This window comes from Plecotus auritus (assembly GCF_963455305.1).
Source record: "Plecotus auritus genome assembly, chromosome: 8".
In the NCBI taxonomy this organism is placed as follows: domain Eukaryota; kingdom Metazoa; phylum Chordata; class Mammalia; order Chiroptera; family Vespertilionidae; genus Plecotus; species Plecotus auritus.
Genome location: NC_137782.1, coordinates 60,016,654 through 60,029,714, shown reverse-complemented (window position 1 = coordinate 60,029,714; position 13,061 = coordinate 60,016,654). Strand labels below are relative to the sequence as shown.

Here is a 13,061-nt window from a genome sequence, read left to right as displayed (position 1 = left end):
CATCAGCTAATATTTACAAAATATATTTACAGGATATACACACATAATGAGATAGCCAACAATACAAGGTATCGTGTGGCTATTTAATAGTGTAGAAGTCAAACCAATGGCACTGCCATGTGTCCCACCTCCCCAAGAGGACAGAATGTTGCTTTAGTATCACATCTTACACTGCATCTACTGTTCACTGCATTTACTCAGAGCTAAACAAAGCTTGGAACCAGGGTAGAGGTGGGAGAAATAACTGAGGACTGGAATGGTCAGGAGTTCCCCAAAGGAGATAAGAATGATGGGCCTTGAATGGCTATGTTTTGGATTGTTATAAGGGAAGAGGACATTCCAGGTAAGGACATCAGAGGTGGGAAAAAACCAAATGTACAAAATATATCCAGGAAGACATATCCAGGAAGACACCAAAAAGATTAATGTAGCTGGGAAAGAAGACAAGACTGGTCAGAACACAGAGCACATAAATGGGACTTTATGTATGAACAACCACTGAGGGTTCCTGAGCAGAATGACACTATTGCTTAATACATAGTCATCTAACCTGGTAGTTCTTAGCTACACGTTAGAAAGACTGGGAGCTTTGAAGAAGAGCAATACCCAGACTCCAACTCTGAAGATCCAATTTAATCGGGCTAGGGTAGGGCCCTGGTATTGTTTTTAAAACTTCACAAATGATTCCTACATGCAACTAGGACTGAGAACCACTGGCCTACAGTCATGCCCTCATCCTCAGATGCGAAAAGAAGCCTAGAAATTTAAGCTATTTGCCTAAATTCACACAGCCGTTTAGGTGAGGGGCTGGGACTGGCATCTGGCCTCCTATTCCAGGCTCTGAAATATCTCAGAGTACTGGGCTAAATTCCATACATCAGTCTATAACAGTGGTCAGCAAACTGCGGCTCTGTTGACTAATGAGTTTGCCGACCACTGGTCTATAAGAAGCACAATTACCTGATGACTTCACTCTCAAGTTTTGCCAGGGTTAAAGCCTGAATTAATCCTATATAATAAAAGGCTAATATGCAAATTGTCCCCAGGGGCAGGAGTTTGACTGACCAGGAGTTAGACGTGCACTGACCACCAGGGGGCGGCACGGAACATGGCAGGTGACAGTGAGGCATCACTGGCAGCGGGCAGCAATGTTGGTATTGTCAGCCCTGATGAGAGCAGGACTGTGGTGGGATGGCGGAGCAGGTGAGCGGGGGCCCAATCACCCCGTCGGATGCCCCACAGATCGGCCCTGATTACCGGCCAGGCCTAGGGACCCTATCTGTGCACAAATTTCATGCACTGAGCCTCTAGTCTAATCATAAAACTACTGGCTTAAGCATCCCCACAAGCATCTAGGGCAGTGGTTCTCAACCTTTCTAATGCCTCAACCCTTTAATACAGTTCCTCATGTTGTGGTGACCCCCAACCATAAAATTACTTTCGTTGCTACTTCATAACTGTAATTTTGCTACTGTTATGAATCATAATGTAAATATCTGTGTTTTCCGATGGTCCTAGGCTCTACAGCAGCGGTTTTCAACCTGTGGGTCGTGACCCACAGGTTGAGAACCGCTAGCAGGGTCGCCTAAGACCATCGGAAAACACAGATATTTACATTACGATTCATTAACAGTAGCACAGATATTTACATTACGATTCATTAACAGCAGCGGTTTTCAACCTGTGGGTCGTGACCCACAGGTTGAGAACCGCTAGCAGGGTCGCCTAAGATCATCGGAAAACACAGATATTTACATTACCACTCATTAACAGTAGCAAAATTACAGTTATGAAGTAGCAACGAAAATAATTTTATGGTTGGGGGTCACCACAACATGAGGAACTGTATTAAAGGGTTGAGGCATTAGAAAGGTTGAGAACCACTGATAGGGTAATAGATGTTGGTTTCATTGCTGTCTCCTGGAGGCCCTTAGGAAAGGAAAGGGTCTCAGGAGACTCCCCAGAAAGCATAATAAACGAGCCAAACCACCCAACTCCATGAAAGAAGCAATGACTTCTTAAAATACAACTCGCTTAGTTTTTGTACTACATAAAGGGAAGTCTGAGTTCCTCTTCACCAGAAGAAATACTCTCAGAGATTCTATTCCATAAGCAAAGGTGGGGAGGAAAGTGATTAAAGGTATTTGCTAAAGCATGCTTACAGACCCTCATTTTAACAGGAAACAGCCATTCTGGTCCACAGCCTTGGATAAGGGCCATCCACACCTTGTGTTTTTCTGAAAAGGGCAGCAGCAGCACCATTTACAACAGGCCCGCCTTCCCACTGTGTGATTCCTGGATTCTGGCAGCAGGTGGTAAAAAGGAAGTTTGCAAAGATTGCCAAGCTGGAAAACTGAGTCTGTACTATACTATATTCATCCTATCCAATACTGGTACAAGCAACTACTAGAACAAAACAATGCCCATCCAGGGGTCTTCTCAAAACTCCAAACACTCATCAACCAGCGGAAGCCCTAACATGGGGGTCATAGTAAAGGAACTCTAGAAGCAGAAGCACTACCCTCCACCTTCCACTCTTGAAAAATGCAGCTCAGGATACTAAGAAAGCGACTGCTGGCAAGGCCCTGGTATGTGCTCTGGGTTCCTACCAGCTATAAGGCAGAATCCCTGAAAACAATTTGTTCTTTAACACAACCCGAGTGGAGGTAAAGAACAACCAGAGTCCTAAAATGCAGTACTTAATTCTCATACTAGCTTAATTTATTAAGCAGTTCCTATATGCCAGATACCATGATAAGCACTTTACCCATTCATTATTTCATTTTATTTCCAACACACTTGTAAAATAGGTACTGTAATTGTAATCCTTCCTGTTTTATAGAAGAAAAAACTGATACTTGGAGAGGTTTTGTAATAGGCTAAAGGTCACATAGCTAGTGGACTGCAGAATAAGGATGTGAACGTGAGCAGCCTAGAACTTGGGCAGGCCTCTATAAACAACTTTTCCTACTTGATGCCAACTAACCATTAATTCTTCTACTTATTTTTTCAGGTTTGGCTACTGGAATTTACCAGGATCTTATTGAGCAAGTAATTTTGAAACTGAAGAGCACCATATAAAGTTCAGGTATCATTAATACACAGTTGGGTATTATTAGGTATTAGCATTATTACTTTAATTAATAGGAGAGAACTGCACCTATCTGGGGGTATTTGAAAAGCAACACTGTGGGCTTCCTAATCATCCAAAGTCACATTTTAGTCAATACCCTGGTTAAACCCACCTTTCAACACAAAGGTTTACAAGATGGGACATCTTCAAGTAAACAGGATACTACCAGAGTTAAAAGATTCGACATCCTCAAAAATTGAAGCCCTGGCCGGTGTTGCTCAGTTGGTTGAGCATCGTCCCATGCATCAAAAGGTTGCTGGTTTGATTCCAGGTCAGGGCACAGGGTTTCTGGCTTGATCCCTGGTGGTGGTGGGGGGGGGGCATACAGGAGGCAGTCTATCGATGGTCGGCTCTCACATTGATGTTTCTCTTTCTCCCTCTTCCTTCCCCTCTCTCTCTAAAAAAATATATATATATATTTAAAAAAACAACAACTGAAGAATGGCAGGAGGGGTCCCGTCCCCAAAGCTTTCTCAACTGCAGGGAGAACGAGACAATAGCCTGATTCCTCTTTTTTTCTCTCTGCTTAGTATTATGGCTTCACATAACGAGTTTTAGAGCTAAAATGTCACAATTTTAAAAAGTATTCCATTTTAACCATAAGATGAAAATTCAGACTTAAAAATGTAGAAGCATTCTAAAGATGAAACTGTCATTTTAAATAAACAACCATGTCTATTTTAAAAGCAAATAGTATTTCTGGAAAAATTATCATATGACTGCTAATCTTAGGTTAGCATTATAGATGGGAAGCAACTTCACACTGTGTTTATGAGTGACATACAATTTATTCCCCTGATTTATTATGTTTGTTTTTAGATGATCACTCTGCAAGTTCCCCCCAAATAACAGCTATAGTCTTCAAACCTGAAACATTATCTATAAAATAATAATAATAATAATACTGCCCTGACCAGCTGCTCAGTAGTTAGAGCGTCAGCTTTTGGACCGAAGGATCATGGGTCGATTCCTGGTCAAGGGCACATACCTCGGTTGCAGGTTCCATCCCCAGTCTCGAGTGCGGGAGGCAACCAGTCAACATGTCTCTCTGACATCAATGTTTTTTTCTCTCTCTCTCTCCCCTCACCCCCTATTTCTTCCACTTTCTCTCTAAAGATCAATGGGAAAAAATATCCTCGGTAAGGATTAAAATAAAATACTGAAAAACATATAACAACAAAAAAAAATCTTAATAAATAATAAAATCAAGTGTGAAGAGTGGCTGTAGCAGAAATTTTCACTTGATCACTTGAAAACCCCAAAGTGTAGACTATAGGTCTTTCTGGTGGTAAAGAGATTATAGTCTAATAACACAGCCCAAGCCTGGAGTAAGCCACACACCCACTTTGAGAAATTAATTTTCGTATATTAAACCTCCGAGGAAGATAAAATGCAGCAGCACCTCCACACAAAAAGTTAGGGAGAATGCCTACTCCATATTTCACATTCCTTAATAGCAATCAAGTGTAACAGCATAGCCTGTTTGATCAAGTAAATAGTATCTACATAGCATTCAACTCAGAATGCAACAAAGCCATATTTCCTCCAGAGTACACCCCATTCAATTATCAACAATGGACATTTACTTGGGACTGATAATGTCAAACTCTGTGAGGCATTGTGAGAAACATGACAGAATTTTGAGTCACTATACCATTCCTCTCAATGAAAAGGTAAGATCAAAAGACATAATACAACGCTTTTTTGTCTGGTATTTAAACATTCTCCACGTATCTCAGTTAATTTCACATATTAAATATTTAATGGCCAGATTGTAGGTAAAGGGTATAAACACAGCAGAATTAGCACTGTGATTAAAGAAAACACTTTCCCGGGCTTGATCCCCAATAGGGGGCTGGGTGCAGGAGGCAACCTATCAGTGATTCTCTCTCATCATTGATGTTTCTCTCTCTTTCCCTCTCCCTTCCACTCTGAAATCAATAAAAATATAAAAAAATAAAATACTTTAATTTAGCAAAGAAAGCCCTGAAATCTAACATGTACTCATAAATCTAGGTTTAGTTTCTATGTGCCATTTCCAAGCATCTCTTTAAAAAGGGATGGGTTGGGGAGGGTTTAAAAAGGCCTTTCAGTATGGATGACTTGACATCCAGTTCTGCAGTAAAATCCAAAATGCTATCATTTTTTGGACCTGCAAGTCCTTGACATACCTCTTCCTTTCAACATCCCTCTTCAGACTTGTCAATTTTTCCTCCAGAATCTCCCATTTGTCCTTCTTTCTGACTGTCCTCACTTCTTGTCTGGATTTGCTCATTCATTCATCATTTACCAAATGTCTATTATCTGCCACCAACAGAGCTAAATCTTCATCCTTACTCTTATGAAGCTCACATGATATTCAGTAGAGCTGTTATCTGCCCATCTCAATCACCAGACTGCAAATTTTAGCAAAGGTTTTGTATTTCCAGATCCTAGCAGCATCTGGCATACAGCAAACATTCTAAAAATGTTTGTTGTGTGATACCAGATTACTTTAGCAAGCTCTTTTTTAATCCATAAATATTTTAGTACAGTATACATCTTCAAAAAGGACTTTTGCTTTTTTTTAAAAATACAAAAGCAATATGTGCACAATGCAAAAATATAGAAAGGTATTAGGTAAAAAGTGAATTCTCCAACCACCTAAAAAAATCCCATTTCCAGAATTGACTACTAATACAGTTTAGAATGTGTATTTCCAGAACTCTCTTATGCTGGTATATAACATGCACCTATACACATGCATGTGCACGCACACACACTTTTTTTGGAACAAGTTCTTTGATAGTTTCTGTTACTACCTTCTCAACCTTCTAATCTAGTGATTCTCAAAGTGTTGTCCCTGGATTAGAAGCATTAGCATCATCAGGGAACTTGTTAGAAATACAAATTCTCGGGCCCCACTCTAAACCTATGGCCTGAATCAGACATTGTGGGTTTTAATAAACTTTCCAGGTGATTCTGAAGTGCACTAAAGGCTGAGAACTACTGCTCTCACCCAGTCAAGTCACCCTGGACGACAGTTCCTTAAGCACATCAAGCATTGTTATCTTCAAAATGCTTTCCTTGTCCTTTTGATTAAGTCTGACCTTACCAATCCGTCAAAGCCCAGAAAGTCCTAACTCCTCCCCAAAGTGTTCTCACTGCCACAGCTAATCCCTCCTGCACCTCTTCCAACTCCTATGCCACACCTAGGCCCTCTATCACAGGAGTTAACAATTAGGTACACACTGTCTTCATTAGCAGAGAATGGTTCTTACTATTAAAAAGGCCTTTCATAATAGATTACCTGACACCCAGTTCTGCAGTAAACCCAAAACGCTATAAATCTTTGGACCTGAAAGTCCTTGACACACCTATTACGACCTGTTGGAGAATATTTTCCCAAGAGACCATAAACTCCTTGAAAACATGAATCATATTTTTGTTATCTCTTCCTCAACTCTGCTCTAAGCACATAAATGGAATTTTCATAGGGTTGCTGGTTAATGCCTTTAAGGATGAATTCACTGAAATATTCATAAACCTTTAATGAATAAAAGTCTAGATTTCAAGTTTGAGCCCTGGGTCTGTGAACTCGAACAAGTTTAGCATGAAGGCTGTAAAAGTGAGTTTGAACTCAATGACTTGATGCCTCCTTTCGGCCTGAACAATGTATGATTTTATGAAATGTTCCCATGTTGGACATCTTATTCCATTATACTTTCACTAGAGGCCTGGTGCACAAAATCTGTGCATGGGTGTGGTCCCTAGGCCTGGCCAGCGATCTAAGCGCGAGCCTCTGGTGTGGAAGGGCAGGTCCCAGCTGACCTCTGGGCCCTGGGCAGCACCTGGACCCTGAGCCCCCACGCGCCCCCCTCCACCTGAGTCACGGCGCCCAAGTCCCCATGCGGAGATGTGGTAAGCGCAGCCGGACACTGTGGGCCAGGGCGCAGCGTGGGCCTCTGGGCCGCCAGGCAGGCAGCACGCTCTCCCCCGGCTGGCCTCGCAGACTGGCTCCTGCGCGAACCCACGGGGAGCCCGACTGGCCCCTGTGGTCCTGGTGGCTGCGGCCCGGCTCACTTGGAAGAGGCTGCACGGGTGCAGGGCGGGCTGCTTATGGGTGCCCGACACCTGAGCGCAGAGGCTTCCCCGGTGCATGAGCCCTGGCGTCCCGGGGAAGGGTAGCAGGAGTGAGAGCGAGCTTGGTGGACAGCCCGCATTCTCACCAGCCCGCATTCTCACCGTGCCTCCGTCCCAGTGCCCTCCGTCCCCAGGTAGCCAGCGAGAGGTCCCAGAGCGTCACCAACGCTCGCCATGTTCCACAACGCCCCCTGGTGGTCAGCACAAGTCATAGTGAGTGGTTGAACTCCAGGTGGAACGATCACCCAAGGGGACAATTTGCATATTAGGCTTTTATTATATAGGATATTGCTTTGCTTGTAATGCTATTATGGCAATTTTTAGACCTGACTTGAGTTTTATGATATGGTGTTTCCCAGTTAGCTAGCAAGCTCTTTCAACAGGAACCATGTTTTTTAAATGGTGAATCTTCCACCATTCCTAGCATAATGTCTTCCACATAAAAGCTTAATATATTTGCAGAAAATTATTTGGAAAAACTCTTTTTAAAGCCTCATTTATGTAGAGAACCTATGTACAGATATGCTGTCTCCCCAAGGACCCTTTTGAATATTTATTATTACAAATACTATGAAATGATTTATGGTAAAAATTGTGATTACTCTGGTAGCACCAGGGGCAGTCAGCCACCAGAGGCAAAAAATGTAAAAATGAATCTAAGCATTTAGAGAGAGACTAAAAGACCACAAGCCTCAGGCTACCTTTCTATAAGATGCAAATATAAACTGCTCTGTACACTTATATCAACTCCAGTGTTGGGGTTAATAAACAGGCTTGTTGATGCAGCACTCTTATCTGCAAATTTTCAGAAACAGGGTGGACTAGAAACCTTTGAGTGGTGGATCTAAAAGGAAGGACATCACAAGAAAAAAAAAAAGGTTCCCTTTTTTTCCTTCTTTCTTTTTATTATATCTAAGAGAAGATAAATGTTAGCTGAACCTACTGTGGTAATCAATTAATAATGTATGTAAGTCAAATCATCATGCTGTACGCCTTAAATTTATACAGAGATATATGTCAATTATTTCTCAATAAAACTGGAAAAAATAACACAAAGGCAGGGACAGCAAAGAGAAATTAAAGGGCAAGTAGGAAGTACAGAAAGGCAGCAAGAAAACATCACTCGGAGTAACGAAATGGAGTAACAAAAATTCACCGAGTCTTTACCAAAGGCCTACTATGAGCTACTAAGCACTTGAAGCTGCAAAGATGGTCCCTGACCTTAAGGGGCTAATAGTTTTATTGTCTTTGTGTGCAATTCTAATTGGGAAAATCAAGCAAGGAAGGCTCCACAGAGAAGCTGGTGAGTCAGTAGAACTCTGAAGTGTGTTAAGAGGAATTTACTAAGGAAAAAAAAGACAGTTTGAGTTTGAGTTAGTTATTTTTGGGAGGAAGCATTCACATGCATTTACAGCTGTTCCCTTTGGGACTTTAAATCATGGTAGCTTCTTATATTCAATGGCACTCTGTCAATGCTCTTTCTCGTTTTAATTTAAATACTAAGATGTTCAAGCCCAATGCTGGACTAGAGCCAGAAAGTCCCAGAATGAGGTGAGTGCTCGCCAAATCTGCTCTGTCACCTCCACATCCAGCCAGCCCAGCTAGCCGAGTCCTGCTGTCCTGGCAGCCAGAAAAGGAAGGCTAATTATATCCTCTGGGGGCCAGGCTAGGGGGGAAATCTGGATGCAGGCATACCAGGCTTACCCCAGTTCTGCCAGTAAGCCACCAGGGGAGAGCTTCCCTACTGCAAGCCATAAGGCTCCTAGTCTACCTGTGACAGGGAGGCCAGCTCCGCAGAAAAAAAGGTGCATGAAAAGAATGCAAGGGACACACTGGATTGGGAAATGCTGAGGTTACTGAGATAATCTTAATGAAATGTTTAGCAAGATCCCTGGCTCTTATTAATAACACTACTATTATTACAGCAACACCGCAATTGTACTTCAACAAGAAAATACTGTTTTTGCAGTCTTTTATGACGTTGAAGAAGCAAATCCAGAGATAAGTGTATTTCAAATTATTTTAAAGGTTCAAGATCAAATTCCAACTGTCCTGGCCAGAGACCCTGAGGCAAAAGCCAGTCCGTGCCTCTTGCCAGCCGCGTGACCTTGGGCAGGCACTTCACCTCTGTCTCAGTTTCCTCATCTGTCAAGAGGGGTGACGAAGCCCCTTCCTCGCGGGGTCGTCGTGGGGTCGCGCCACAGGGGATTCTTTGCTGCATGGGGGGACGCACGGGTGTAAAGGGAGCTCACCGCCCATCTCCAAGCCTCCTTGGCTCTGGAGCGGCCGGGATAGATGGTGCCCGACACCGAGGCACACCGAGGCCCACCGAGGCCCGCCGGCAGAGCAGGAGCGAGAAAGGGGGTCGCGCCTGCGGTGGGTGCCTGCGACCGAGGGTGTGGGGCGCCGGAGGCTCAGCCCTGCTGCCTGCACGCTGTCGCCCGCGGCTCCTCCGCAGGGCCCGCAGCCTGAGCTCTAGGAGCGCCCGAGGGAGGCCGGGCTAACCCCAGTGCGGCGAGCTGGGAGGGAGGGGGGCACCGGGGAGGACCCGGAGAAACCCAGCAGCGCGAACCGGGGCCCCACCGCGCAGCGGAGAACAGGTGGGGAAGAAAGAGGCAAGGGTAGCGACACCCCCTCAAGCAGCGCACCCCCGCGAGCAGTGCCGCGCGTCCGGGCGGAAGCGCCCACTCACCTGAGGCGCGGGTCCCCGCCGTCAGTGCAGTAGCGGCGGCGGCGGCGGCGGCGGCGGCGGCGGCGGCGGCGGCGGCGGCGGCGGCGGCGGCGGCGGCGGCGGCGGCGGCGGCGGCGGCGAGGGGCGGGGGAGGCTCTGCGGCCGCGCAGGCGCGCTGGGGCCGCCGGGCCGCGGCGTGTGGTCCCGCCCACCTCGGGAACTACCAAGATGGGGCTGGGCCGGGAGCGCCTCGCGGTGCCATCTTGGATGTAGTTTCTCTGGCTGAGGAGTCTCCTCGGAGAACCTTAACTAGGACTACCCGGAGGGAAAGGCGTTGAGTGCTGCCCCCTGCCTTCCACAGCTCATCCTTGCGAAGCCCCGCAGAGCCCTTGTATAAGAGCATGGCATCCTTTCACTTGGGCCCAGAGCATTGTTACCCAAGGTCACATGGCACTAGCACAGTGCTTAGCACGGGGAAGGGGCTTAGCAAATGATGGTGAATGAGCACAGTACTTTAAAGAACAATCCAAGACTCAGTCCTCCATTGCATCACTATTACAACTGCCTGCTGTACCTTTTTTGGGTACAACATGAGAAAATGACATATTTTTTTCAAAATGATAACACATAGTAAGCTTCAATGACCCAACAATGTAAGTAATACCAAAATGTGCAGGGCTAAATCCCTTTCCCAAAAGAGTTTATAATTTAGTTAATCTTGTGATAATTAATAAAGGGAAACCTCATTTTAAATGACGTGAGGAATGCCAGAAGGGGAGCCCTCAGACACCACCTTTCAACATTAAGTACAGATGCCAACTGGGAAGAATCTTCAATTACCAACCTCGACAGAAAGAGATGCACCTTGCAAATTGATATTACTGTAAAAAAAAAAATTCAACCAAGTAAATGTGGAGAGCTAACTGGCTTTATTAAGTGGTTCATGAATCCAGTAGCATCCCATCTAGCAACCAGAATACTCTATGAGGTTGTACAAAATGGAAGATTTTTATAGGAAGAAGAGTGAAGCAAGGGAGCTATTTAAAAGAGAAGAGGCCTGCCGTAACCGGTTTGGCTCAGTGGATAAAGCGTCAGCCTGCGGACTGAAGGGTCCCAGGTTCAATTCCAGTCAAGGGCATGTACCTTGGTTGTGGGCACATCCCCAGTAGGGGGTGTGCAGGAGGCAGCTGATCGATGTTTCTAACTCTCTATCCCTCTCCCGTCCTCTCTGTAAAAAAATCAATAAAATAAAAGAGAAGAGGCCAGCCAGTGTGGCTCAGTGGTTGAAGTCAACCTATGAACCAGGAGGTCACGGTTGGATTCCCAGTCAGGGCATATGCCGTGTTGTGGGCTCCATCCCCAGTGGGGGGCATAGGGAAAGCAGCCCATCTATAATTCTCTCACATCATTGATGTTTCTATCTCTCCTCCTTTCCTCTCTGAAATCAATAAAAATATATTTAAAAAAAGAAAAAAGAAACGTCAATGATGAGAATCATCAATCGGCTGCCTCCTGAATGCCCCCTACTGGGAATTGAGCCTGCAATCTAGACAAGTGCCCTGACCAGGAATCAAATTGTTAACTCCTGGTTCATAGGTAGACACTCAACTACTGAGCCACGCCCACTGGGCTAGATGTCTTATTTTTAAGGTCAACATTACATTCCTTATTAAGTATCACTGATTAAAAGTAAAATACTCTTAAATTAGGGCAAATGTAACAAATATTATCAAATATCAAGGCAGTAACTGTTTACAATATTGTTTTTTGTTCTTTTAAATATATTTTTATTGATTTCAGAGAGGGAGGGAGTGAAACATCAATGATGAGAGAGAATCACCAGTCAGCTGCCTCCTGCACGCCCAGTACTGGGCATCAAGCCCGTAACCTGGGCATGTGCCTTTGTCCAGAACCGAACCCAGGACTCTTCAATCCGCAGGCCGACATTCTATCCACTGAGCCAAACTGACTAGGGCTATATTGTTATTCATCAAGCACAATTACCTGAACCAAATTTGGGGAGAGGGAAAATTAATGTTAAATGAGCACAGCCTTTTATTATATACTAGAGGCCCGGTGCACGAAATTCATGCACGGGGTGGGGGGGGGGGATGTCCCTCAGCCCAGCCTGTACCCTCTCCAATCTGGGACATCCTCTCACAATCCAGGACTGCTGGCTCCCAACTGCTCACCTGCCTGCCTGCCTGGTTGCCCCTAACCCAGTGGTCGGCAAACTCATTAGTCAACAGAGGCAAATATCAACAGTACAACGATTGAAATTTCTTTTGAGAGCCAAATTTTTTAAACGTAAACTTCTTCTAACGCCACTTCTTCAAAATAGACTCGCCCAGGCCATGGTATTTTGTGGAAGAGCCACACTCAAGGGGCCAAAGAGTCGCATGTGGCTCGCGAGCCGCAGTTTGCCAACCACAGCCCTAACTGCTTCTGCCTGCCAGCCTGATCACCCCCTAACCACTACCCTGCCAGCCCGATCGATGCCTAACTGCTCCTCTGCTGGCCCGATTGCCCCTAACTGCCCTCCCCTGCCAGCCTGGTCGCCCCCAACTGCCCTCCCCTGCTGGCCTGGTTGCCCCTAACTGCCCTCCCCTGCTGGCCTGATCACCCACAACTGCCCTCCCCTGCTGGCCATCTTGTGGTGGCCATCTTGTGACCACATGGGGGCAGCCATCTTGTGCAAGGGCGTGATGGTCAATCTGCATATTACCTCTTTATTATATAGAACTAGAGGCCTGGTGCATGGATTCGTGCACTGGTGGGTTCCCTCAGCCTGGCCTGTGCCCTCTTGCAATCTGGGACCTCTCAGGGGATGTCAGAGAGCTGGTTTTGACCCGATCCCCGCAGGCCAGTCCGAGGGACCCTGCTGGTGCGATTCTGTGCACTGGGCCTCTAGTATGCATATAAGATCTTTGGTTAATCTCTTCCCGCCCTCCCCCCTTCCCTCTGATTCATCAGTCTGTTCCATGTTTCCATGCCTGCTGTTTCTACTCCTGTGTTGAGCATCTGCCCCCTGGTGGTCAGTGCACGTCATAGCTACTGGCCGGTCAGTCAGCCGGTTGCTTAGGCATATATATATATATATATGATTGATGTTTATTCATTAACACTTATTAAGTG

At 45.4% G+C, this 13,061-nt stretch overlaps 1 protein-coding gene across 2 annotated transcripts in view; it reads right to left on the bottom strand.

Moving 5' to 3' along the window:
• Window positions 1-10,100, bottom strand: part of NDRG3 (NDRG family member 3) — an 82,421-nt gene extending 72,321 nt beyond the window's left edge. The window contains exon 1 of one of the 2 annotated variants that reach the window (XM_080686240.1): window positions 9,948-10,100. The gene's annotated coding sequence lies outside the window, so the exon portion shown is untranslated. The remainder of the gene's footprint in view (window positions 1-9,947) is intronic. The other variant, XM_080686238.1, reaches the window with a different exon arrangement.
• Window positions 10,101-13,061: the final 2,961 nt, after the last annotated feature.